The sequence below is a fragment of the Pongo abelii genome, chromosome 23 (genome assembly GCF_028885655.2).
Source record: "Pongo abelii isolate AG06213 chromosome 23, NHGRI_mPonAbe1-v2.0_pri, whole genome shotgun sequence".
NCBI classification, from domain to species: domain Eukaryota; kingdom Metazoa; phylum Chordata; class Mammalia; order Primates; family Hominidae; genus Pongo; species Pongo abelii.
In genome coordinates, this window is record NC_085929.1 from 56,576,707 (window position 1) to 56,603,426 (window position 26,720).

At 48.1% G+C, this 26,720-nt stretch overlaps 1 protein-coding gene and 1 long non-coding RNA gene across 3 annotated transcripts in view; one reads left to right on the forward strand and one right to left on the reverse strand.

Moving 5' to 3' along the window:
* Positions 1–3,141: 3,141 nt before the first annotated feature.
* Positions 3,142–26,720, forward strand: part of ZBED4 (zinc finger BED-type containing 4) — a 36,655-nt gene continuing 13,076 nt past the window's right edge. Inside the window, exon 1 of one of the 2 annotated variants that reach the window (XM_024240060.3) lies at positions 3,142–3,298. The gene's annotated coding sequence lies outside the window, so the exon portion shown is untranslated. Of the gene's footprint in view, positions 3,299–3,540; positions 3,805–26,720 lie in introns of those variants that run through there. The other variant, XM_024240061.3, reaches the window with a different exon arrangement.
* Positions 3,912–8,386, reverse strand: LOC134761217 (uncharacterized). Its single transcript, XR_010139551.1, has 2 exons — positions 6,708–8,386; positions 3,912–4,601 (listed from the first exon to the last, which is right to left on the reverse strand). It is a non-coding gene; the product is annotated as an uncharacterized LOC134761217 (long non-coding RNA).

A 26,720-nucleotide genomic window follows, 5' to 3' on the forward strand; every position in this document is an offset into this window, starting at 1 on the left:
GGGCTCATAATCTTAATTCACAGCTAAGAAACTCAACCAAAGTCACATCACATGAGGGCGAACCCTCCAGGGCCACAGTGCTCCAAGCACGGAGGGCTCCCTGCCTTCGGAAGATGCTGTGGGTCCACCTGCAGCCTCAGTGGACAGAGGACCAGGGCACCAGCTGCTCTTCTGCCTCAGTGCTGAGCATCCCTGACTCGCACTGCCCTGTACAGGTGGGGCTCAGAGTCTGTGCATGGAACTCAGATAAAACACCTGGCCCTGGGATGTCACACTTTGGTTCAGATGAATGAAAAAATAAGATACTGACACTCTGGATGACTAAGAATCGACTTATGTCTTTTCCGTGATGGGAAACTGTCCCATGAAAAGCCACTTATGTTTGGATAGTCCTGTAGAAAATATTTTTTCTTCTCCTTATCTCACTCTCTATGATGCATAAGAACGCAACTTAAGACAAACAGCAAATAAATACCATCTGTGCATGTATCAAGCACTTACAGACTAAAAAAAAAAAAAAAGAAAAAGGAAAAATAAGATTAAGATACTGTATCTTGGGCACACAGAAAGTGTCCATCAAAGATTAAATGAATGGACTGCAGCTGGTGGAGGCACAGGGTACTGGCTTGCCCGAACAGTCCCAGTTGATGCTGGGTCCTGGCCCCATGATGTCTAGCGTGCCCTTCCGTGCTCCAGGGTGTCCCATTTGGGCACTTAGTCCAAGGGCCACCCGACATACAAAACAGTATCTTCCTGTGAGGGGCCAGAGAATAGGCAGCACCTGGCTGCCCTGCACAATTTGGAAGGCACTAGGAGGGACCTGTCAACCTGCACTCACTCACTCACCGGCGGGCCCCTTTGGGAAGAGCTGTTGCTCTTTGGCCCCAGGAATCTTCTATTTCTGCACCTGAGTGCCAGGCAATTGTGGGGCCCCATTAACCTACTCCACAAAGCGTAGGGGGCCTTGCTCTCGGCACTGGGCATGCTCCCTCAGCACATACAACAAAGAAGTCCCCCTCCCACTGATTCTAGCAGGAGGCTGTTGGGGGGCAGTCATGACACAGGCATATACAGTGTGTCAGATGTGTCACAGCCCGGAGAGGGGATGAGGAGAGCGCAGTGTTACTTCCTAGAGCATGGCCCTGGAGAGCCTCCCACTAGGCTGACATATGGGCAGCCGTCTGGGAGCTTGACACTGGCAGAGGGGAAGAGCATTCCAGGCAGACAAGAGTCAGTGCAAAGACCCCAAAGCAAGCATCAAGGAGGCTGGGGGCTGCTGCAGATCTGATGAGGGGATGGCAGGGGCAGAGCAGGCCTGAGAACACTGGCCTCCACTCTGAATGAAACAGGGATCCCCAGGCTGGGCACAGTGGCTCACGCCTGTAATCTCGGCACTTTGGGAGGCCGAGGCGGGCGGATCACGAGATCAGGAGATCGAGACCATCCTGGTCAACATGGTGAAACCCCATCTCTACTAAAAATACATAAATTAGTTGGGTGTGGTGGCGAGCGCCTGTAGTCCCGCTACTCGGGAGGCTGACGCAGGAGAATCGCTTGAACCCGGGAGGCGGAGGTTGCAGTGAGCCGAGATCGCGCTACCGCACTCCAGCCTGGGGACAGAGCAAGACTCTTTCTCAGAAAAAAAAAGAAAAAGAAAAAAGAAAAAGAAAGAAACAGGGAGCCCTTTTTGGGTGTCAGTGCCTGGTCTCAACTCCATAGCTATGGTGGAAGGTAAAGCAGTTTACCTTTTAACTACATGAACAAGCATGGCGGTGTTCCAGTTGAACTCCTTAGGAAACCGACATTTTAATTTTATTTATTTTTTTGAGACGGAGTCTTGCTCTGTCACCCAGACTGGAGTGCAGTGGCGCGATCTCAGCTCACTGCAACCTCCGCCTCCCGGGTTCAAGCGATTCTTCTGCCTCAGTCTCCCGAGTATCTGGGATTACAGGAGCCCACCACCACGTCTGGCTAATTTTTTATTTTTTTTCAGTAGAGACGGGGTTTCTCCACGTTGGCCAGGCTGGTCTCGAACTCCTGATCTCAGGTGATCCACCCGCCTCGGCCTCCCAAAGTGCTGGGATTACAGGCGTGAGCCACCGTGCCCGGCCGATATTTGAAAGTCATATACTTTTCATATATCCTAAAATACTGTTTTAATTCTCCCCCAACCTCTTAAAAACGAGAAAAGCATTCTTAGCTCAGGCACCATAGAAAACCCGGCTGCAGGCTGGACGTGGACTTTGGAACAGTCGTGCCGGTGAAGGGGCACAGCCGCGGGGCAGGGGCGGGCTCCGGGCAAAGGCGGCCGGGATAACTCCACGCTCCCGCTCCAGCCGGTGACCGCGACGCGGGCTCCTCTCACTCTCACACTCAGGCGGAGAAAATGCCGAAAGCCGTGTCACCAACGGGGAACCTCAGGGCCACATTCAGCATGCAGAGTTTATTTGGTCTGCTCAGACATTTGTGTTAGGAAATAACACATTAAAAGTGCACATTTCCTTCAGACCCTGAGAGGCGAGCGAGTCCCGTGCGCTCCGCACCGCCAGCCCCGGCCCCACGCCCGCCCAGAGGGCCGCCCTCCTCCCGCCGACCCGGCTCGGGGCTTAGGCGTTAATCCAGACCCCCGGGGGGGCCGCGCGGGGAGCCCGGATCGCCTTAGGGTCAAGGGCTTAGGTCCCAGCCCACCGGGCCTGACCGCACCGCACTGAGCGGCCTCTGCGCCAGGTAAGGGGGGGTCGGGGCGGGACCAGGACCCGCGCTGCTAGCCGTCCCGGAAACCCGCGGTGGGCCGTTGGGTGCGCGCCGAGCCGCTGCCAACTGCCAAGCCACGGGACGAAACCACGGCGCCCGCGCCCCGCCCAGCCAGAGCGCCTAGTCCCTTCCCGTAGCCCGCCCGCGCCTGAGCTCCCAATGCGCCTGCGTAGTTTGCCCTCCCGGATCCGGGGGCGGAGCCGAAGCGCGCACTGCGCCTGCGTCTTCCGCCCGGCCCCGCCCCAGCGGCCGTGCCTCCGGCGCTCCGTCCTCCCGCCCGGCCAGGGACGAGGCGGGGCGGGTACGCGGACACTGCGCCTGCCCGCGTAGGCCCCGCCCCCGATCGGCCCCGCCCCCGGCCGGCCCCGCCCCGCGCCGCGCGAGGCCCTGGGAGGGGCGCAGCGTCCGGCGGCGTCGCTGGCGGCGGGCGGCGGGGCCGCGGGAGGGGCGCGGGGGCAGACAAAGCCGCGGTAATGAATGGAGCGTCCGCCCGCGCCGCCGTCGTCCGCAGCCGGCCGGGAGCCGCCCCAGAGGCCGGGCCGAGGTGAGTGCGCGGGCGCCGCTGCCCCGCCGCCCGCCGCGAGCCCCGTCCCCCGCGGACCGCGCCGGGGCCGGGCCGGGCCGCGCCATTGTCTGCGCCGCGCCGGGGCCGGGGCCAGGGCCGGGGCCAGGCGGGCGGGGGCGCGGCTCTGTGGCCTCGGGGTCCCCGCCCGGCGCCGCCCCGGACCCGCCCCCGCGCGGACCCCGGCCCTGACAGCTGGCGCGGGGGCGGCGCCGACTGAGCGGCCGAGTGCCCGGGGTCGGCGCCCGGCCTGGCCCACGTGCCCGCGCCGTTGCTTCCGGGCGGACGAGACGGGGCTCGGGCTCGGGGCGCCGCCCGGGTCTGCCGGGAGCGAGCTGTCCCGGCCACGTCGAGTTACCTCGCTAGCCCCGTCCCTGGGACTTCTCTGGATGTGTCATTCCCGTCCCACCTCCAGGAAGGGCCACCTGGGCCCTGCTTCGTCTCTCATCCCAGACGGGTCCTTGCGACGCGCCCCGAGGCAGGTTATTGTACGTGGTTCTGGGGATGACCGTTCACATTTAATGAATAAAAATATAACTTGCCTTGCGAACCATAATTTCAAAAGGTTTTCGACTGCAGTGGTTTTCCTACACCCAAATGAGCTCGCAGTCAGTTTTGTTTCTTCTTTTGTCCCGTTGTGTGACCCACACCGTCTTCGTTGCTAAGAGAATCGCAGCCCCTCGGGCTCCCTTCTGCGCCTTCCTATTCCGGGTGGCCCTGGTAGACCCGGGCACCTCTATGGAAACACGTCCCGGCCAAGCTGAGCCGTCAGAAGCTTCTGTTGGTGTTCTCGTGTTGGTCAAAAGGGAAGTTATTTATTTTGAAGTTAACTCTGATCAGCTTACGTTTTTAGAAATCCATTCAGATCTCGTAATGAGGCCAGTTTGGTAAGGCAAGGGCATCCTGCGACTTTTTACACAGAAATATTTTTTATTTTTTCTGTGTATGTCATTCATGGTGACAAAATTGAGACTAGGAAGGATTTGGTTGGGATTTTTTTTTAAAGTGCTATGAATAAGCCACATTTTGATTATGAATTAATTTCAATTACTAAACGAAGTTATCTTGCAAGAGGAAAGTTTACAGGAGTTTGATTCCATAATCCGAGGGTTTCCAATGGAACGTCCGTACACGGATGCACACTTCCCGTAGTCCTTAAACGGATTATATCTGCTTGTCATGACTGGCTTTTTTTCAAGAAAAGATCTAGCACAAGTTAAGAGAGATTCTGTGAATCTTGAAAAAGCTTCAGAGGCCCGGTCTTTGAAGTGAGGACACAGTTAATCTATATGGAAAGAAACCTAAGACTTTTAGTCCACTTGACAGGTGGTTACAGGGTCTCCCCCAACACACACCCTTGTCCAGGTAATTCCTGAATAAGGAATTATTGGTTCCTTATTATGGTTGATGTTTTTGGATGTAAAACCTCTGCTCTTTAAGGTCACCTCCTCCCCCCGCCTCCAAACACACACAGTGAGTAACTCAGCTGTGCAAAGTATGCCCATAACACCTTGCAGAAAGACTAAAAAAATTACTAGGGGAGCGGACTGACTTCTGTGTGTGTGCAGAGGAGCTGAGAAGCAGCTTCTTTAGTGAAAGGTGTGTGTGTGTGTGTGTCTCAGATCCTTGGTGAGGAGCCCTGGGGAGTGGACTCCTGGGGGCATGAGGAGCAGGAAGTGACCGTGGTCAGTGCCGTCCTTCACTTTGTTTTGCGTTTTTTTCTTTGCCTGGCTTTAGCGTCTGGTCTGATTCTCTTTGGTGTGGTGGTTGTCTTTTGAGAGGAGGGAGGAGGTGAAACAGCTGGGCGTGGCTCTGCCCAGCCCTGGGGTAGAGGCCAAGCTGGCCCTTCCTTACCAACGTTGTTTCCTTCACTGTTTAAATCTCGGGACCTGAGAATGTACCTATAGGAATTGCTCTTACTTACATTTGGCTGTGTAAGAAAGTCACTGTGCCTTTAGCACGTGACACCCCTTAGCGTTTTGGTTTTGGCTTTCTGTTTTAGTGTCTGTGGATTCCAGCAGCTCTCTCTGGCTTCAGCCCTTTCAGGGGTTCGGCCCTCTCTGCATCCCAGCCTTCCAGGCCCTTCTCCTGCTCCCCACTTTTTAGCACCTAGGTTTTTCTACATTCTGCAGTACCTCAGATCCCTTCCTTGGTAATCACTGGATATGTGCTTTTGGTAGTTCAAATTCTGGGAGGCATTGTTAGGAATAAAATAAGCTCTTTGCCGGTGCTTGCCTTCTGGGGCCATGGTGGTTTTCAAAGAAGGCCCTGGCCTTAGGGAACATGGTGGTGGTGAGGAGCAGCGTAAACCAGAGAAAAAGGCTCAGTAAGTGCTTCAAGGAGAAACACCGGCAGGTGAGAGCAGGGGTAATCCCGGTTTCTCAGGAAAGTGTGCTCCGGAGACCTCATGGGGAAAGGAGGTTATAGTCCAGCCCTGAAGGGTCTGGGGGCGATGGCAGAAGTCCCAGGAGAGCATTGTCCATGAGGTGCAGAGGCAGCCTCACAGCATCCCAGTGCGCACCTCCTGCCCGGCCCAAGTGCCTGCTGCTGAAGCCGCCTCCCAGCTCCCCCAGGTTGTTTGGGGATTCAGGGGACATGCAGCCTAAATGACCCGCACTGGAATCCCGGCCAGCTTCCCACCCCTCATTCTAGGTGAAGGCCGAGCCGGAATCCCGGCCAGCTTCCCACCCCTCATTCTAGGTGAAGGCCGAGCCGGAATCCCGGCCAGCTTCCCATTCCTCGTTCTAGGTGAAGGCTGCACTGGAATCCCGGCCAGCTTCCCACCTTATTCTAGGTGAAGGCTTTTCAGCAGCTGTGGCCCAGGTCTTTCCCAGCAAAGTCTGTGTGCAACAGAAACAGCTGATGCTGGCCTGGCCCTGGGGGTGGGGATTGTGACTGCTGCAGCCCTCTACCTGATTAGTATCAGGAGGACCTGGCCCCCTGCCCTTCCCGCCTTGCCACCTCCACAGACAAACCCTGAGGGGCTGACTTCCTCCAAAGCTGCTCCTCATCGAGGCCCACCTGGTGGTCTCTGCTCCACCTGTTTGCTGCAGGGAGCAGGGTCGGGAGCATGTGCATTTGGGAGAGCTCTGGTTACTCCGTTATAGAAGCCATGCTCCACATCCTGTAAGTGAGAGACTCCCCAGCAGCGTTCAGCCACAGCTGCCATATCAGGCCTGTCACTAGTGGGACTGCCCGGATCCCCAAGGTATGGGTACACGGTGAGGATGCTGGTGTTAAATACAGGGGACCCACAAAACCACCTAGCAGAACAATCCACATGACCTTGTCGTGTGACCCAGAACATTTCAGGGACGAAACACGGACCAGCTGACCTTAGCGTGGTCGCTGGCTTGCTTTGGAAGGTGCCCTGTTTCCAAGATGGCCTTACCTGGGTTCCTGAGCACGTCTGACGGAGCAGCTCTGACTCCGGGTTTCTGGAGTCAGACCCCTTGCCACTGTCTTTGACCTTTAGCTTTGGGTTCCCCTTCTCAGTTTGTTTGTTTGTTTATTTATTCTCACTCTGTTGCCCAGGCTGGAGTGCAGTGGTACAATCTCAGCTCACTGCAACCTCTGCCTCCTGGGTTCAAGTGATTCTCCTGCCTCAGCCGCCTGAGTAGCTGGAATTACAGGCACCCGCCACCGCACTCAGCTAATTTTTGTTTGTTTTTTGAGACGGAATCTTGCTCTGTCACCCAGGCTGGAGTGCAATGGCGCAATCTCAGCTCCCTGCAACCTCCACCTCCCAGGTTAAAGCGATTCTCCTTCCTCAGTCTCCTGAGTAGCTGGGATTACAATAGGCGTGTGCCACCATGCCCGGTTGATTTTTTTTTATATTTTTAGTAGAGACGGGGTTTCACCATGTTGGCCAGGCTGGTCTCGAACTCCTGATCTCGTGATCTGCCCACCTCAGCCTCCCGAAGTGCCAGGACTACAGGCGTGAGCCACTGCACCCAGCCAGTTTTTGTATTTTTAGTAAAGATGGGGTGTCACCATGTTGGCCAGGCTGGTCTCAAACTCCTGACCTTAGGTGATCCACCCACCTTGGCCTCCCAAAGGGCTGGGATTACAGGCGTGAGCCACCGCGCCCGGCCCCTTTCTCAGTTTAGCCCAGACCTGGATGTTGGCTTCTGTGTGGGTAGCTGTTGTGAGCCCGTGGCTCCTGCTGGAATTTGTGGCAGTTGATGCTGCTGTGCACCTCCAGAATAGGTGAAGGCTACTCAGGTGTAGCCCGGATGGTAGTTTATGTCCTCAGGAGGAGAAACTGCCATGTCCCCGTCTGAACCAGGCCTGGAGTCTTGATGCGTAGCTCTTTGCCTCCCTGGGTATACTCGACAGCTTGTTGAGAGCACTTGTGCTCTGAGTTGAAAACGAATATACTTCTGTTGTTTGAAGGTTATTATAAAGTTTCTAACTTACAGAGTTGGCACTCCTGTGTCCCTTGCCCCCAGCTGGATCTGCCGTGACTGCCACCTGCTGCCACCTGGCACTTGCTGAACTGTCTTGAAGGAAACTGCAGATATCTGGACACTTCTCTAAGTGTTCTTTCTCCTAAGAAAGGGAAATGGACATTCTACTGTCTAATGACAGTCGCGTCATCGATGGCGTTTACAAAACGTGACTGTGTCCCGTGGCGTCATCCAGTAGCCAGTCCACGGTCCGAAGTTGTCCCCCAACGTCTTTACTAGCTGTTTTTCCCAACCAGAATCGAGTCCAGGGCCACGTGTCACAGTGGCTGTGATGTCTCTCTTTGTTCCAGTGCCCCCGGAGCACCCCCTCTGATCTGGCAGTGGGAGGCCTGATTTGATACAGGGGAACGTTTGGGGCGCAGGTGATGCTGTGTGCTGCACCGTGGGTGGAGGCTGTCCCATGAGGACGGATGTGACTTTGCTCACTGGCCCTGTAAATTGTGTCCCTGCCTCCCACAGTTGGTGAGTTAGATGAGGGGGTGTCTCGGGGCGTGTGGACGCTCTGCTCCCATCAGACTTCCACATGCTGTTTGCTGGTCTCCCCAGAACCCGTGGGCAGCAGCACCTTGGCTTTCGTATGCTGTTGTTCTTTTTTTCTTTATTTTTATCTGTGTTTCCCTTTTTTGTTACCTCTTAGAAAATGCTGAGTTTTCTCTTTATTACCAATTCTTAGCGGAAGATGGTCTAGTAGACACCTCCGTGGGGGCAAATGTTTTTACTTTTCCTTTGTCTCCTTGAGTGTCAAGGTGGACTAGTGGACTTTTATTTATTCCATGTCATAATCTAGTAAAGCCTTTTGTTTTGTGATGCTCAAATAGCTATAAATGTGACCAGTTGGGAGCCCCTTCCAAGCTGGCCCCTGTGTCCTTTTCACTCAGCACATGGTCCTGGGAATGCATCCTTTCTGGCCCAGCGTCCCAGGCTCACGATGACGTCTCTCCCAGGCCTCCATCAGCTGCTTCTCCAGAGCGCCTGGGTTCCTTTTAGTGCAGAAAGGCATCTGGACACCGAGGTCCAGGCCGTAGACGTAGTCACTGTGCTTGTCTGTTATTGCTTAATGCCCTCTTCGTGGACACAGCTAGAAAATATGTATTTAAAACATTGTGAGTTCAGTCAATATGAATTATAGTTAAAATTAATTTTAATTTTTGTTAAAATTATGTAGTTTTGCAGGGTGTGGTGGCTCACACCTGTAATCCCAGCATTTTGGGAGGCTGAGGTGGGGAGACCACTTGAGCTCAGGAGTTCCAGACCAGTCTAGGCAACATGGCAAAACCCCATCTTTACAAAAATATACAAAAATCAGCCGGGCATGATGGTATGGGCCTGTAGTTCCAGCTACTCAGGAGGCTGAGGTGGGAGGATCACTTGAGCCTGGGAGGTTGAGGCTGTGGTAAGCTGCAATCACGTCACTGCACTGCTGCCTGAGTGACAGAATGAGACCCTGTATCAAAAACAAAACAAAACAAAACTATATATATATATATATATATATAGTTTTACTTAGTTTCTTTGATTCTTAAATTATATGTTATTCTGAAAAATCTTAATAATATCATTGGCATAATTACTTGTTTTGTGCTAAAATGCACATACAATAGGTTGTAGAATTACAATATTACTGCTCTAAGAAAACTGCTTAGTTAACTTTGCAGGTTTTTGTTGAGTTCTTTTTGTCCTTAGTTACCTTCCACTTTGGATAAATAAAATGCTGTGTTTTAAAGTTCCTTGACAAATACTCTTGTTTTATTTTTTATTTTATTTATTTTTCCCAAGAAAGAAATAAGACAAATATTCTTTTCTCTGGTTATATTGCCCATTTGTTTCAGATCATTTTCAGATTTAGGATTTTTAAAAAATTTTATGTACAAAATAATTACCTGTTATAAAGGTCGGAACTATATAAAAGCTACCGTTCCTATCCCCACCACTCTTTTAAGCAACGTTTTTTTTTTTGAGACAGGGTCTTGCTCTGTTGCTCAGGCTGGAGTGCAGTGGCTCAATCTTGGCTCACTGTATCCTCGGCCTTCCGGGTTCAAGCAATTCTCCTGCCTCAGCCTCCTGAGTAGCTGGGACTACAGGCGCCCACCACCACGCCCGGCTAATTTTTTGTACTTTAGTAGAGATGGGGTTTCACCATGTTGCCCAGGCTGGTCTCGAACTCCTGAGCTCAGGCATTCCGCCCGCCTCGGCCTCCCAAAGTGCTGAGATAATGGGCATGAGCCACCGTGCCCGGCCTAGGCAACCCTTTTTACTTCTGCTACGTCCTGTAAAAATAAGCAAAACACACCCACAACTCATTTCCCCTCCTGTCTTTCACAAAAGTTACAATGGGCTGTTGACACTGTGTGTGTCTGGTTTTTCTTGTTTGTTTGTTATGAGATGGAGTCTCACTCTGGATTCAAGTGATTTTTGTGCCTCGGCCTCCTGAGTAGCTGGGACTACAGGCACCCGCCACCACGCCCAGCTAATTTTTATATTTTTAGTAGAGATGGGGTTTCACCATGTTGGCCAGGCTGGCCTCAAACTCTTGGCTGCAAATGATCTGCCTGCCTCAGTCTCTCAAAGTGCTTGGATTACAGGTGTGAGCCACCACACCTGACCTGTTTGTTTTGAGACAGCGTCTGGCTCTGTTGCCCAGGCTGGAGTGCAGTGGCCTGATCTTGGCTTACCGCAGTCTCAACCTCATGGGCTCAAGTGATTTTCCTACCGCACCCTCCTGAGTAGCTGGGACTACAGGCACGTGCCACCATGCCAGCTGATTTTTTCAAATTTTTGTAGAGTTGGGCGTCTCACTATGTTACCCAGGCTGGTCTTGAACTCTTGGGCTCGAACGATTTGCCTGCCTTGGCCTCCCAAAGTGCTGGGATTACAGGCGTGAGCCGCGGTGGCTGGCCCTTGCGTGTCTGGTTTTTCTGCTCAGCGCATGTATGAATGTATCAATGTCCTATTGACGGGCTCTGATCCTTTGCCGTGAGATGCCGCTGTGACTGATGTTGCTGTGTGTTGCATTTTTTGTGTTGTCTGGTGAGGACTGTCTTCAGGTCTGTTCCTAGCATGTGGTTGTTGGGTGGGAGGATATGTGTAATTTTGGTGAGTGCTTCTAAGTTCCCCCGCACAGGCCTGCACCCTGTCAGCACTGCAGGAGAGGGCCTGACCAACAGAGGGCATTACTAAGCATGTGGATTTCTGCCAGGATGATAGGGTGAGAAGGGGTATCTTGAACTGGTTTTCATTTAATTTGCTTCAATCTGAATGTGAAAAATGAAAAAAATGTGCTTTACTAAATTGGATGTAGCACGGAGCACTTGAGTCACTGAATGCAAGTGGCTCACTTTGTTAGTGAGTCCCCGAGGGCGGTTGGCCCTGTGCGTGGAACCTGTATGCAGCGGCCCCAACGCTTCTGCTGCAGTTGCTTGGAAGGTGGTTTCTCTGTCTTTCTTATTTTTTGTACAGTGGAGGCCTTGTTTTTTGCTGGGACTGGACTTGAGCTCCTGTGCTCAAGTGATTCTCTCACCTTGGCCTCCGAGTAGCTGGAACTACGGGCGTAAGCCACTGCACCCAGCCTAGTGTAGCTTTATAAGTGTGCTTTTAAACCTTTTTTATTTTAAAGTGTGGCACCGATACAGAAACTGAATAAAATCAGCGTCTAGCGTAATGAGTCGTATGATAAGATGAACACAGTTGTAACTGGTGCTTGGGTCAAGAGGTGCTTGCCAGCTTCCAGAGGCCCTGTGCGTGCCATCCCAGCCCCTCCCAGCAGAGGCTGCCTCAATCTTACTGTTACAGCAGCTACTTCCTTATTCTTTGTTGTTTTGACTGAACTGAGTACCTCTAAATATTAGTTAAGTTTTTCCTTTTTTTTTTTTTTTTTTTTTTTAGACTTAGTCTCTCTTTGTCGCCCAGGCTGGAGTGCAGTGTCGTGATCTCGGCTCACTGCAACCTCTGCCTCTTGGGTTCAAGCAATTCTCCTGCCTCAGTTTCCTGAGTAGCTGGGATTACAGGTGCCCACCACCACACCTGGCTAATTTTTGTAGTTTTAGTAGAGACAGGGTTTCACCCTGTTAGCCAGGCTGGTCTTGAACTCCTGACCTTAGGTGATCCACCAGCCTCAGCCTCCCAAAATGCTGGGATGACAGGTGTGAGCCACCGCGCCCGGCTGACCTTTCAGTCTGAATCTACAGGTTACATTATCCACCCCACCTCCCGTGGAAGTATTTTCTGAGATAACTTGGTGGTTGCACTCGTGCGTCTCACACTCTAGATTTTGCTGGCTGCATTCTTCTGGAGAGGCCCAGTGTGTTCCTCTATCCTTTGGTTTCCTATAGATTGTGTTTGGTTGGTTTTGAGACAGGGTCTTGCTTTGTGGCCCAGGATGGAGTGCAGTGGTGCTCCCGGGCTCAAGTGATTTTCCCACCTCAGCCTCCCTAATAACTGGGACCACAGGCACGCATCACCACACCCAGCTAAGTTTTAAAACATTTTTTGTAGGCTGGGTGTGGTGGCTTACACCTGTAATCCCAGCATTTTGGGAGGCCGAGGCGGGGATCACGAGGTCAAGAGATTGAGACCATCCTGGCCAACATGGTGAAACCATGTCTCTACTAAAAATACAAAAATTAGCTGGGCGTGGTGGCAGGTGCCTGTAATCCCAGCTGTTCAGGAGGCTGAGGCAGGAGAGTCGCTTGAACCGGGGAGGCGGAGGTTGCAGTGAGCTGAAATTGCGCCACTGCACTCCAGCCTGGGGACAGAGCGAGACTCCGTCTCAAAAAAAAAAAAAAAAGTATGATGTTCTGGCTGAGTTATTGCTTCTTTATGTAGTAGATGAACTATTAAAGATAAACCTCTTCTTATCCACTCTCTGGTGTTATAGTTCATGGAGAAAACTGAAGATAAATGCCTGATTTTTTTTTTAAATTCATCAGTTTTCACAATGATGAATCATTTTCCTATCAGCCTCCAGAGGCGACCAGTTAGGGATTTGATGTTGGTATTGATGAACTAATGAATTTAAACATATTCGGGGTGTTAAATTCTGTCCTCTTTGGACAGTGAGAGACTTTACAAGCTGGCTCCTGTATCCTTTTGCCATCGTTCCTGAACTCTCAGAGGTTTCTGGCTGTCTGATATGTTCTACGCTCATCTTGTATTTTTCCTGCTCCAGACCTGAAATAAGCCGTTTCTTCAGCTCTGGTTTCTTTTAATGGCTTGGAAGTTTCAAAACCACAGTCTGCATGTGACAGGTGCTCACTGCTGTTGGGCTGGCCGCTGGTTCTAGGCCTCTGCTGGAGTGTGTGATCTGCTTTCTGACGGCAGGGCGTTCGCATGGGCGTGCTTTAATCTTACATCTCCGTCCTCTTTTTCCACTGAGAGTGCTGGTCTCCAGGACAGTGGAGATGAGAGAATTGGAATATCGCATAATGTCTCATCTGTTTTATCTCTTGCTACAAACATCACAATCTCAAAATAACAATGGCAGTACAACTGCCACCTATATCATTACTGAAAACAGTGAAGATATTTTTTGCCTAAGTCTTCCCATTCTGTGTAGTTATGCAGGGTCTCAACTACAGAGCACATAGCCATTACATACTACAGATGCTCCGCAACTCAGGACACGGCCACGTCCGATAAACCCATCAAAGTCGAAAATGCACTTAATACCTGATTGGAGTCTGGGCATGGTGGCTCACGCCTATAATCCCAGCACTTTGGGAGGTTGAAGTGGGAGGATCACTTGAGCCTGGGAGTTTGAGACCAGCCTCAGCAATATAGTGAGACCCCCCTCTCTACAAAAAATGTTTTAAAATATTAGCCAGGCGCAGTGACACTCAGGTGTAGTTCCGGCTACTCAGGAGGCTGAGGCAGGAGGATTGCTTGGGCCCAGGAGTTTGAGGCTACAGTGAGCTGAGATTGCGTAGTGCACTCCAGCCTGAGCGTCAGAGTGAGACCCTGTCTCCAAAAAAAAAAAAAAAAAAAAAGCCCTGATTAAATCATCGTAGAGCTGAAAGATTGTGAGTCAAACCATCGATTAAGTTCAGATGCTCCTTGACTGACCATGGGGTTCTATCCCAGCAACTGCCGCCCCGTGAAGTCAGAAACCACGGAGTCCAGCTATTGTGCTGTGTTTCTCCCCGCCAAACCCTTGTTCAGTCCTAGCTCTGCAAGTGACGGCAGCCCCGGGTCTCACTAAGGGCAGGGGTGTGTTCTGAGAAATGCGTTACTCAGCGATGTTGTTGTGTGAACCTCATAGAGTGCACCTACACAAACCCAGATGGTAGAGCCTGTCACTCCGAGACTGCAGCTCTGCACAGCAGTTGCTGCACTGAAGCCTGTGGGCATTTGTAACACCGTGGTAAGTATTTATGTGTCCAAACAGAAAAGGCACAGTAAAGAGACGGTGTTCTTATCTTACGTAGCCACTGTGGGGTGCGCTGCTCTTTGCTGAGTGAGGTGTTGCTGTGCAGCACGTGACTGTGTGTGTTAAATGCTCACACGGGGGCTGGGCACGGTGGCTCACTCCTCTAATCCCAGCACTTCAGGGGGCCAAGGCGGGCAGATCACCTGAGTTCAGGAGTTCGAGACCAGCCTGGCCAACATGGTGAAACCCCGTCTCTATTAAAATACAAAAAAAAAAAAAACCCGTCTCTATTAAAATACAGGCGTGGTGGCAGGCACCTGTAATCCCAGCTACTCAGGAGGCTGAGGCAGGAGAATCGCTTAAACCTGGGAGGCAGAGGGTGCAGTGAGCAGAGATCACACCACTGCACTCCACCCTGGGCGACAGAGCAAGACTCTGTCTCCAAAAGTAAAAAGAAATGCTCACATTGGGTCCTCATGTTTCTGTTGTGTTTTGGTTGAGGTTTGCTCTCCAGTAGATCTCTCAGGAAGGACTCATGGAACAAGATTTCTTGACTTCCTGCATCTTGATAGTAGTTTTTCTGCATTCATTGTGCTCGAAGGTCAGTTTGGCTTAGTATAAAATCCTTGGTTCCCATTTTCTTTTTTTTTTCCCTTTCTTTTTTTTTTTTCCTTAAATTTTTTGTAGAGCTGGGGGTCTCACTGTATTGCCCAGGCTGGTCTCAAACTCCCAGCTTCAAGCAGCCCTCCCACCTCCACCTCCCAATGCTGAGATGATACGTGTGGGCCACTGTGCCTGGCTAGTTCACTTTTTTCCTTGAATATCTTAAATATGTTATTCTATGGTCTTCTAGAATAAAGCATTGCTGTCAAAATCATGACAGTTGTTTCTTTCCAAGTGACTTTGTACTTTGCCTGAGAGCCCAAAGGATTTCTTGTAAGTCTAGTAATTTTGTTAGAAAATAAATTAGTGTTATTAGTTGAGGATGGATTTTCTCAGTCCCTTTCACTATGTGTCTTGACAATTTCTAATTCAGGAAAGGTTTTTAAGTGTTTAGTATTCTGTTCTCTTGCCCTGTCCCCTCCTGTTTCTGGGGTGACTGTTCTGATTGTACATATGTTGGATCTTCTTTACCTGTCTTTTAAATTGGTCCGTTTCTCTTGAGTCTTTTTTAATCCCCTCATGTCTTTTTCATTAAAAAAATTGTGTTTCCCCTTCATTTATCTTAAGCTGTCATCTGTGGAGTTTGTTCTCATGTTTCTTCTTTTTTAGGTCTTCATTCTTGAAGTCATATTTTACTTTTATTTGTAGTGTTTTTGTGGGACCTATAATCTCACATCAGAATTTTTCTATCCTGATTTATGTTGTTTCTTTATATCATTTTCTTAATTTCGTTAGTTTCTTTGCAATAGGAAGTTACCGTTTTCATATAATTTGAGGTCACATTTTTCTGTGAGCGTATTTCATTACCTGCAGTGATGTTTTTCTGCTCTTTATTTTTTCTCATACCCTTCTGTGAGATTTGACAGAATTCTTTTCTGTTGCCTATTATATTAGTTTTCTAGTGCTGCTTTAACAAATTACCACAAACCGAGTGGCTTCACACAAACGGAAATTAGGAGTCTGAAATCTGAGATGGGTCTCACTGGGCTCGATCAAGATGCTGGCCGCCGTTGAACGGTGGCTGTCAGGGCAAATGCACGTTCTTACCTCTTGCGCCTTCAGGAGGCCACCTGCGTTCCTTGGCTTGCATTGGTTTGGTTTGCTGCTTCTTCTAGTGTTTTCTTTTAGGTGAGTGCTTTAAGGGAGGCTAGACTAAGCTATGATTTCGGCAGATTGGTGTATTAAATGCATTTTCCACTCCTCAGTGGAATTTTTAATTGATGATGGGTATATCAGGACAGAAGCCCCCTCGCAGTCAATATTACAAGGCCTGGAGGTCATCTTTTTATTGACTGGAGGTCATCTCTTGTAACACAAGTATGTAGAGCTTTCAGTTTCTTGCTAACCACCACTTTAGCTGCATCTCATACATTTGGTGGCTTGTATTTTTATTGTCATTCAGTTGAAAATGCTTTCCAGTTTCCCTCACAGTTTCTTTTTCACCCATGAGTTATTTAGAATTGTATTTTGTTTTCAAATAATTGCTTATTTCCCAGATTTCTTTCTTTTGCTTTATAATTTAACTCCATTGTGTTTAGAGGACTTGTATAGTTTCAGTCCTTTTGAAATGCCCAACGCATATGTTATGGGCCGGCATGTGGTCTGTACTATGGGAGGTTCTCTGGGCCCCTGAAGAAGCCAGTGTGCCAGGTGGCGGTGGGGGCGGCGGTGGGGAAGGCACCCCGGTGCGTCCACTGGGTCAGTTGGCTGACGGTGTTGCTCAAGTCTTCTCTGTTCTCGCTGACTTTCTGTCTAGTTCTGGGTGGCCTGGTAGGCCCAGCAGCTTCTCTTCATGTGAGTTTTTGCCCCAGAAAGAAGCGTCAGCTGTTTTGTTTTGCCCCAGATCGGACCTTGGACTCTGACCCTCCTCTGCTTTGCAGATGTGCAGAAAGTCACCCACCTCAGCAGCTTGGTTTTGTGGGCCGTCCAGTGATACCTGTTGGCTACTTGGGGATTATCGGTGTATCACACGCTTGGCGACGTCTTTCTTTTCCAGCTGTACAGATCGAATACCATCTAGGCCTTGTAATACTGACTGCGAGGGGGCTTCCGTCCTGATATACCCATCATCAATTAAAAATTCCACTGAGGAGTGGAAAATGCATTTAATACACCTAATCTGCCGAACATCATAGCTTAGTTTAGCCTCCCTTAAATGTGCTCAGACACTTACATTAGCCCACAGTTGGGCAGAAGCACCTGACACAAAGCCTGTTTTGTAATAAAGTGTTGAATATCTCATGTAAGAGTGTCACACCGTATGTTGTTAGCCTAGGAAAAGATCAACATTCAGAATTCAAAGTACAGTTTGTGCTGAATGCCAGTAGCTTTCACACCATCATAAAGTTGCAGATTCGTAGGTTGAACCATCATTAAGTCAGGGACCCACTTACCCATATTCATGGTTTGTCCCTTCCACTTATATTTGGTGGTTAACGGAAATACCTTGTCAGTCTTCTTTTTGTTGTTGTTGATAACATCAGAGGATTGTGGTTTTACTGTTCTAGTTTTCCTTTTATTGAGAAATTTGGGGAAACTAAAAAAATATAGGCAGTGTTACAAGCAAACAAATGAGCTTACTATATTTCAAATGAATAAAATAACTACACTTAAGGAAGGAAGCTGGCTGAGGCTGGTGGATCACTCAGGATCAGGAGTTCGAGACCAGCCTGGGCAACATGGTGAAACCCCATCTCCACAAAAAATGCGAAAAATTAACTGGGTGGTGGCACACACCTGTCGTCCCAGCTACTGAGGAGGTTGAGGTGGGAGGATTACTTGAGCTCTTGAGGCGGAGGTTGCAGTGAGCCAAGATTGTGCCACTGCACTCCAGCCCGGGCAACAGAGCGAGACTGTCTCCTCCAACAAAAAAGAAAAATGAAAACTGACCCAAGAAACTCTTGGACACGATGTGATTATAAACCTTCAAGTGTAAAGATAAAAATTATAAATGAATTGTAATCTCCAGCTAGAAGGCTTGTTTTCTTGGTGGCCTGGGTTAGTAATCCTGCAGCTGCTTTGTGCATGTGTTGTAGGGTTGAGCAAATGAGGAAACCTGCCGGGAGAGTGGGAGCCCAGCCTTCCAGAGGTGGATTGAAACGTCACAGATGCAGGTCAGGCACGATAGCTCACACCTGTAATCCCAGCAGTTTGGGAGGCCAAGGCAGGTGGATCACCTGAGGTTGGGAGTTCGAGACCAGCCTGACCAACATGGAGAAACCCTCTCTACTAAAAATACAAAAAAAACAAAAATTAGGGTGCGATGGCGTACGCCTGTAATCCCAGCTACTTGTGAGGCTGAGGCAGGAGAATCACTTGAACCCAGGAGGCAGAGGTTGAGTGAGCTGAGATCGTGCCATTGCACTTCAGCCTGGGCAACAAGAGCAAAACTGTCTCAAAAAAAAAAAAAGAGGAAAAAGAAAAAAGAAAAGAAAAATCATGGTTGTGGAAAGGGGGGATGCTCAGTTTTGTGATCTCAGGGTCAGGGCAGAGTTGGCGGTGTCAGTGTGAACTTGTGGCTTTGATTCATGTACACACATGCATGTTGCTGTGTGTGTTTATGGGTTCTAGTGCTTCTGCTGGAAGGGCCTAAAGGCAGAGATACCCGTAACAGTGAGTGCACGGCTGTCTACCTCGTACCTGCATGGCGGTTATCCCCCTCGGGCCTTTTTGGCAGCGCTCTTCCTCCAGACCAGATTATTTCATCTCTGCCTGGAGAACGCTCTTGTGTGGGCTTTAATGTGAGTCACTTAGAGACACATTCTGTGTTTGGTTTGTCTGATGGTGTTTTTAGTTCCTGTTTATTCGTCAGGGAATATTTGTGCTGCTTACTGAATTCTGGTTTGGCTCTCAGTTTTCACAGCTTTGAAGATGTCATTCCTCTGTCCCCCGGTTTACATTGTTTCTCTTGAAAAGTCAGCAGTGTATCTCATTGGTTTTTTTCTTAAAATGGCTTTCATGGAAATAATCTGATATACGTAAAAGTGGAAAGGGTAGCATAATAAACCCTGTGCACGCATCCCCAGCTTCAGAATTACCGGTTCACAGCCATTCCCATTTCATCTGTGTCCTCCACTCACTTTTTAAAAAAACTTTATTTTTAAAAATAATTTCAGCTTTGATTTTGGATTCATCAGGCGCATGTGCAGGTTCACGACGTGGTATATTGTGTGATGCTGAGTTTGGGATAAGAATGATCCTGTCGCCCAGATCGTGAGCATGGTACTCAATAGGTTGTTTTTCAGTCTTGTCCCCTCCTCCCTTCCTCCCTCCCTCACTCCTCACTCTTGCAGTCCCAGTGCCTGTGATTCTCATCTTTATGTCCCTGTGTACCACATGCTTAGCTCCCACTGATAGGTGAGAACATGTGGTATCCAGTTTTCTGTTCCTGTGTTTGTTCACTTAGGATGATGGTCTCCAGCTGCATGCATGTTGCTGCAAGGGACATGATTTTGTTCATTTTTATGGCTGTATAATATTCCATGGTGTGGATATACCACATTTTCCTTACCCAGTCCACCATTGCTAGGCACGTAGGTTGACTCCATGTCTTTGCTATTGTAAGTAGTGCTGTGAGGAACATACATGTGTACATGGGGTTTTTTGTAGAGTGATTTATTTCTTTGGGTACATACCTGGTAGTGGCATGACTGGGTCTGATGGTAGCTCTGTTTTTAGTTCTTTGAGAAAACTCCACACTGCTCTCCTCAGTGGCTGAACTCATTGACGTCCCTGCCAGCAGTGCTTGAGTTTCTCTTTTCTCTGTAGCCTCTCCAGCATCTGTTATTTTTCTTTTTTTAATAAAAGCCATTGTGATGCGTGTGAGATGGTTATCTCGTTGTAGTTTTGATTTGCACTTCTCTGATGACTGTTGATGTCGAGCATTTTTTCACGTCTGTTGGCCACTTTTATGTCTCCTTTCCAGAAGTATCTGTTCATGTCCTTTGCTCGCTTTTTAATGGGGTTATTTTATTTCTTGTTAAGCTTCTTATAGATTCTGGATTTCAGACCTTTGTCAGATGCATAGTTTGCAGATATTTTCTCTTATTCAGTGGGTTTTCTGTTTATTCTGTCAATGGTCTTCTTTTCTGTGATAGTTTCAGCTATGCAGAGGCTCTTTAGTTAGGTCCCAGTTGTCAATTTTTGTTTCTGTTACAATCCACTCAATTATTTTGAAGCAAATACCCAAAATCATAATTCACATAGCTACATTTCAGTAAGTATTTTTAAAAGATAGATTTTTTTTTTTTTTGAGATGGAGTCTCACTCTGTCACCCAGGCTGGAGTGCAGTGGTGCGATCTTGGCTAACTGCAACCTCCACCTCCAGGGTTCAAGCAATTCTCATGCCTCAGCCTCTCAAGCAGCTGGGATTACAGGTGTGTGCCACAAGGCCTGGCTAATATATTTTTTTTTAGTAGATATGGGGTTTCACCATGTTGGCCAGGCTGGTCTCAAGCTCCTGGGCTCAAACAATCCATCTGCCTCAGCCTCCCAAAGTGCTAGGACTACAGGCGTGAGTCACCATGCCTGGCTTAGAATTCTCTTTTAAAAGTTAATTTATCAGCACTTTGGGAGGCCAAGGCAGGTGGATCACAAGATCAGGAGTTCAAGACCAGCCTGGCCAATATGGTGAAACCCTGTCACTACTAAAAATACAAAATTAGCTGGGCGTGGTGGCACGCACCTGTAATCTCAGCTACTCAGGAGGCTCAGGCAGGAGAAAGCTTGAACCTGGGAGGCAGAGCTTACAGTGAGCCGATATTGCCACTGCACTCCAGCCTGGGCGACAGAGCAAGACTCTGTCTCAAAAAAAAAAAAAAAAAAGTTACATTTTCAGTATAATATAGTCTGGTAAGCGTGCAGCAGCATGACGTCTAAAACAATGTACCTACCCTGATTTTTTAAAAAGCTTGTTGCTAAAAATGCCAACAGTCATCTGAGCCTTCAGCAACTCATAATCTCAGCTGGGAGGAGATGTTGCCTTGGTGTCCAGGGCTGCTGACCAATCAGAGTGCAGATTGCTGATCAATCAGAGTGCAGATTGCTGAAGGGTGGGGTGGCTGTGACAATTTCTTTTTCTTTTTTTTTTTTTTTTTTTTTTGAGACGGAGTCTTACTCTGTCACCCAGGGTGGAGTGCAGTGGTGTAATCTCAGCTCACTACAACCTCTGCCTCCTGGGTTGAAGCGATTCTCCTGCCTCAGTAGCTGGGATTACAGGTGCACGCCAACATGCCCAGCTAATTTTTGTATTTTTAGTAGAGACGAGGTTTCATCATGTTGGCCAGGCTGGTCTCGAACTCTTGACCTCGTGATCCGCCTGCCTTGGCCTCCCAAAGTGCTGGGATTACAGGCATGAGCCACCATGCCCGCCTGACAATTTCTTAAAATAAGACAATGAAGTTTGCCACATCGATTAACTCTTCTATGAAAGAGTTCTCCATAGTATGCATTTTACCCACAGTAGAACTTCTTTCAAAATTGTAGTCAAACCTCTCAAATCCTGCCATTGCTTTATCAATTGTGTTTATAGAATATTCCAAAATCTTTGTTGTCATTTTAACAGTGTTCATAGCATCTTCACCAGGAGTAGATTCCATCTCAACAAACTAGTTTCTTTGCTCATCCCTAAGCAGCAGCTCCTCATTCACTCAAGTTTTATCCTGAGAGTACAGCAATTCCGCCATATCTTTGGGTTCTGTGTATAATTCTAGTTTTTGCCATTTCCACCAAATCTGCAGTTACTTCCTCCATTGAAGTCTGAGCCCCTCAGAGTCATCCATGAGGGTTAGAATTAACTTCCTCCAACCCATTCTCCTGGTAATGTTGGTATTTTCCCCTCCCAGGAATCACACATGGTTTTGTTTTTGTTGTTTTTAGAGACATGGTCTTGCTCTGTCACCGAGGCTAAAGTCACGATCACAGGTCACTGCAGTCTCAACCTCTTTGTCTCAAGCGAACCTCCCGTCTCAGCCTCCCAGGTAGCTGGGACTCCAGGTGTGTGCCACCGGGCCTGGCTAATTTTTTAATTTTTTTTTTTCCCCCGAGACGGAGACTCACTCTGTCGCCCAGGCTGGAGTGCAGTGGCGCGATCCCGGCTCACTGCAACCTCTGCCTCCCAGGTTCAAGCGAATTCTCCTGCCTCAGCCTCCCGAGTAGCTGGGACCGCAGGCACCTGCTGGCTAATTTTTTTCTATTTTTAGTAGAGACAGGGTTTCACCATGTTAGCTAGGATGGTCTTGATCTCCTGACCTTGTGATCCACCCGCCTCGGCCTCCCAAAGTGCTAGGATTACAGGCGTGAGCCACCACGCCCAGCCAATTTTTTAATTTTTTGTAGAGCTGGGGTTTTGCCATGTTGCCCAGGCTGGTCACAAACTCCTGAGCTCATGCAGTCCACCTGCCTTGGCCTCCCAAGGTGCTGGGATTACAGACATGAGCCACTACAGCCAGGGATTTCCTTCAAGAACTTTCCTTTGCATTCACGTCTTGGCTGTTGGTACAAGAGTCCTCGCGTTGGCCTCTCTCAGCTTTAGACCTGCCTTCGTCACTAAGCTTAATCATTTCTATCTTTTGAAAATGAGAGACGTGATACTTCCTTTCACTTGAACACATAGAGGATTAATTGGCCTAATTCTAATTTCTCGTGTGTCTCAGGGAAGAGGGAGGCTGGAGGAGAGGGAGAGAGACGGGGAACCGCTGGTTGATGGAGCAGTCAGGACACATGTTTATCAATTAAGTTCACTGTCTTATATGGGTGTGGTTTGTGGTACCTCACATTAATTACAACGGTAGCATTAGAGATTACTGATCACAGATCACCATAACAGATATCATGATAATGGAAAAGTGTGAAATATTGCCAGAATTAGCAAAATGCGACACAGAGATGGAGAGCCCGTGCTGTTAGAAAATGGCACCGATGGACGTGCTTGATGCAGGATTGCCACAAACCTCCAATTTGGGGGAAAAAAAAAGTATCTGCAAAGAGCAGTAAAGCCAGGCGCGGTGATACGAGGTGATATGAGGTATTGGGTCTTCCCACCTCCTCACCCCCACCCTGCAGCTCCAGGAAGGGCTGAGAGAGAGTCAAGACCAACCTAGAATGAGATGTCTGTTTTGAAGAGAGAACAGCTGGGGTTCTTCTCGACCCACAGAGATGCACGGCCCACCTTGTAGGTTGGAGCGAGGAGCGTGGAGGGCAAGATCATCCTGGAATGAGAACATAAGGGCTGGGGAATGGGGCGGCGCTGCCACCAGGGAGGAGAGATGCCTGAAATTAGAAAGGACATTCCTGGGGAGCTGGCCTGTGCCGAGAACAAGAATGAGCTTGAGTCCTGTGACCTCTCTAAACTCTCTTACTCTTCAGCTCTAGTACTGTTTTGTAGAGGCCTTACAACCTTTATGACATCGATAGCCCTGTCTTCTGCCCATCAAGGCAGTTCTGATTTTCTCTGACAGCCGCCTCCTGCCTGGGCAGACTCCCATCCAGTGCTGGGTAGAATATGCTGAGGGGAAGCACCCACTCTTTCACTGATGAGGATGATGGGAGCTGCACTGTTTTCCGGATGCCTCTCATAAGGCTGAAGATGTTTCCTTCTGTTCCTGGTTTGTGCAGAGTTTTTGCTGTGAATAGAGGTGAAAGTGTTGGCAAATGTTTTTCTACATAGAATGACGTGCCCATATGGTTTTCCTCCTTTTGCTAATGTATTGTTTTAATTTTTTTTTTTTTTTTGAGATGGAGTCTTGCTCTATCTCCCAGGCCGGAGTGCAGTGGTGCAATCTCGGCTCACTGCAACTTCTGCCTCCCGGGTTCAAGCGATTCTCCTGCCTCAGCCTCCCAAGTAGCTGGGATTACAGGGGCTCACCACCATTTTTATATTTTTAGTAGACATGGGATTTCACCAGTTTGGCCAGGATGGTCTTGATCTCTTGACCTCATGATCCAGCTGCCTCGGCCTCCCGAAGTGCTGGGATTACAGGTGTGAACCACCACGCCCAGACTTTTTTTTTTTTTTTTTTTTTTTTGAGACGGAGTCTCACTCTGTCACCAGGCTGGAGGGCAATGGCTCGATCTCAGCTCACTGCACCTCCACCTCCCGGGTTCAAGCGATTCTCCTGCCTCAGCCTCCTGAGTAGCTGGGAAAACAGGTGCGTGCCACCATGCGTAGCTCATTTTTGTATTTTTAATAGAGATGGGGTTTCACCATGTTGGCCAGGCTGGTCTTGAACGCCTGACCTCAGGTGATCTGCCCACCTTGGCCTCCCAAAGTGCTGGGATTACAGGTGTGAGCCACCCCACCCGGCCTGTTTTAATTTTTTGACTATTAAACCAACCTTTTATTCCTGTGATAAATCATGACGTATTATCTTTGATACATAGTGCTTAATTTAATTTGTTACAGTTTTGTTAAGGATTTTTTTTCTATGTTCATAGGGATATCAAGTTGTTTCTTTTATTGTAATGTCTTTGCTGGTTTTGGTATCAGGGTAATGCTGCTGATAGAAAGAATTGGGAGGTGTTTCTTCCTTCGTTTTCTGGAAGAATTTGTATTTTTTCTTTCTTTAATGTTTGGTAGAATTCACCACTGAAGTCATCTGGGCCTGGGAGTTTCTCTGTGGGAAGGTTTTTCAACTATAAGTTCAATTTGTAAATAAAAGGCTAATCAGCTTATTCTTGAGTTTTTGTAGTTTTTGTCTTTCAAGTAATTTGTCCATTTCATCTGAGTTGCAGAATTTATTTATTTTTTTTCTTTTTTTTTGAGACAGAGTCTTGCTCTGTCACCCAGGCTGGAGTGCAGTGGTGCCATCTTGGCTCACTGCAGCCTCCGCCTCCCGGGTTCCAGGGGTTCTCCTGCCTCAGCCTCTCAGGTAGCTGGGATTACAGGTGTGCGCCACTACGCCCGGCTAATTTTTGTATTTTTAGTAGAGACAGGGTTTCACCATGTTGGCCAGGCTGGTCTCGATCTACTGACCTCAGGTGACACCTGTCTCAGCCTCCCAAAGAGCTGGGATTACAGGCATGAGTCACCACGCCCAGCTTGTCCATTTCATCTGAGTTGCAGAATTTATTTTTATAAAATTTTTTATATGTTTCCTTATTATCCTTTTATGTCTGCAGGATCTGTAATGATACCCCATCTCTCATTCCTGGTCACTACCAGGAGTTCTGTCTTCATTTTTTTCTCTAATCAATATTTGTAGAAGCTTATCAATTTTATTGCTCTTTCCCAAGAACCAGAGTTTGGTTTCATTGATTTTTTTCTTTTTTTTTTATTTCATTGATTTCACATCTTTATTGTTTTTTTCTTGCTGCTTACTGTGGGATTAAATTTGCTTTACTTTTGTGATTTTTTTTTTCTTTGATACTGCGTGTAATATAAAAGTGTCGTTTATTTGAAAATAGTTTGGATTTTTTCAGATATTATTGTATTGCTGAGGTTTTATTCAGTTCCTTTGTCACAAACCGTTCTTTGATTTTGGTTCTTTTAAATGTGTTGAGGCTTGCTTTATTGTCCAGAGAAGAGTCTGTCTTGGTGAAGGTTTTGTGTACACTTGTAAATAATGTGTATTCTGTTGTTGTTGGACTGCTCAATAAATGTCCATTAGGTCAACTTGGATAATAGTGTTGTTTTGAATCTTCCGTATCTTTACTGATTTTTATGTACTTGTTCGTTACTTATTGAATAGTTCTATGGAAATCTCCATCTGTGATGGTGACTTATCTTGTCTCCCTTTAGTTCTGTCAGCTTTGCTTCGTGGTTTTGAAGGTCTCTTTGCAGGTATATGCACCTTTGGGAGAATGCGCTCTGGATGAATTGACCCCCTTGTAATTTTGTGATGTTGTTTGTTATATTTAGTACGTTATTCTTAAATCTTTACCCGGTATTAACGTCGCCACTCCAGCTTTCTCTCGGTTTGTATTAACATGGTATACCTTTTTCCATCCATTTGTTTTTAACCCTTTTCCTGTTTGCCCTGAGAACACTCACCAGCAGTGCTTGCAGCTGCAGCGTTTACCCCGAGATAAGTTTGCCACGAAATCTCTTGTTTTCACGATGACTTCTGCATTGCTCGAGTATATCGACTTTGGAAACAAAGATCTCATTCTATTTATGGCATTCTGTTTTTAGTAGTGGTATTTCCATTTACAAAATATAGGAATTCTCAGTTGCTGAAAACGTCAAATCCCAGAAGACACAGCGTTCCCACATGTGGTGTTAACATCGTTCTCAGTTGCTGGCCAAAGATTCCTTTGATGAATCCAATTTTTGCAAAATAGATGATTCTGATGATTCAGATGACTCTGATGTTAGTTCTGTTTAGAAATAATTCCAAGAACAGTTTTTATGTTTTATTTTCACATTGAAAATCAGTCAGATTTACCTCAGCCTCAAAGAGTGTGTTTATGTAAAAGTAAATGAGCGCTGGCAGTGAGCTGCAATTTTTTTTCCTAAATGAGAAAAAGATTAAGCTATTTGTGTCTTTATGTTTAAAGCGTGTTTCTTGTAGGCAGCATATAGGAAGTCTTGCTTTTTTATTCATTCTGACAATCCCTGTCTCTCTCAAAAAAACAGCTTTATTATTTATTTATTTATTTTGAGATGGAGTTTTGCTCTGTCGCCCAGGCTGGAGTGCAGTGGCATGATCTCAGCTCACTGCAACCTCCGTCTCCCAGGCTCAAATGATTCTCCTACCTCAGCCTCCCAAGTAGCTGTTATTACAGATGTGTACCACCACACCTGGCTAATTTTTGTATTTTTAGTAGAGACGGGGTTTCACCATGTTGGCCAGGCTGGTCTTGAACTCCTGATCTCGTATGATCCCCCCCCAACCTTGGCCTCCCAAAGTGCTAGGATTACAGGCGTGAGCCACCACGCCTGGCCTAAAAAACAGCTTTATTTGGGTATAATTG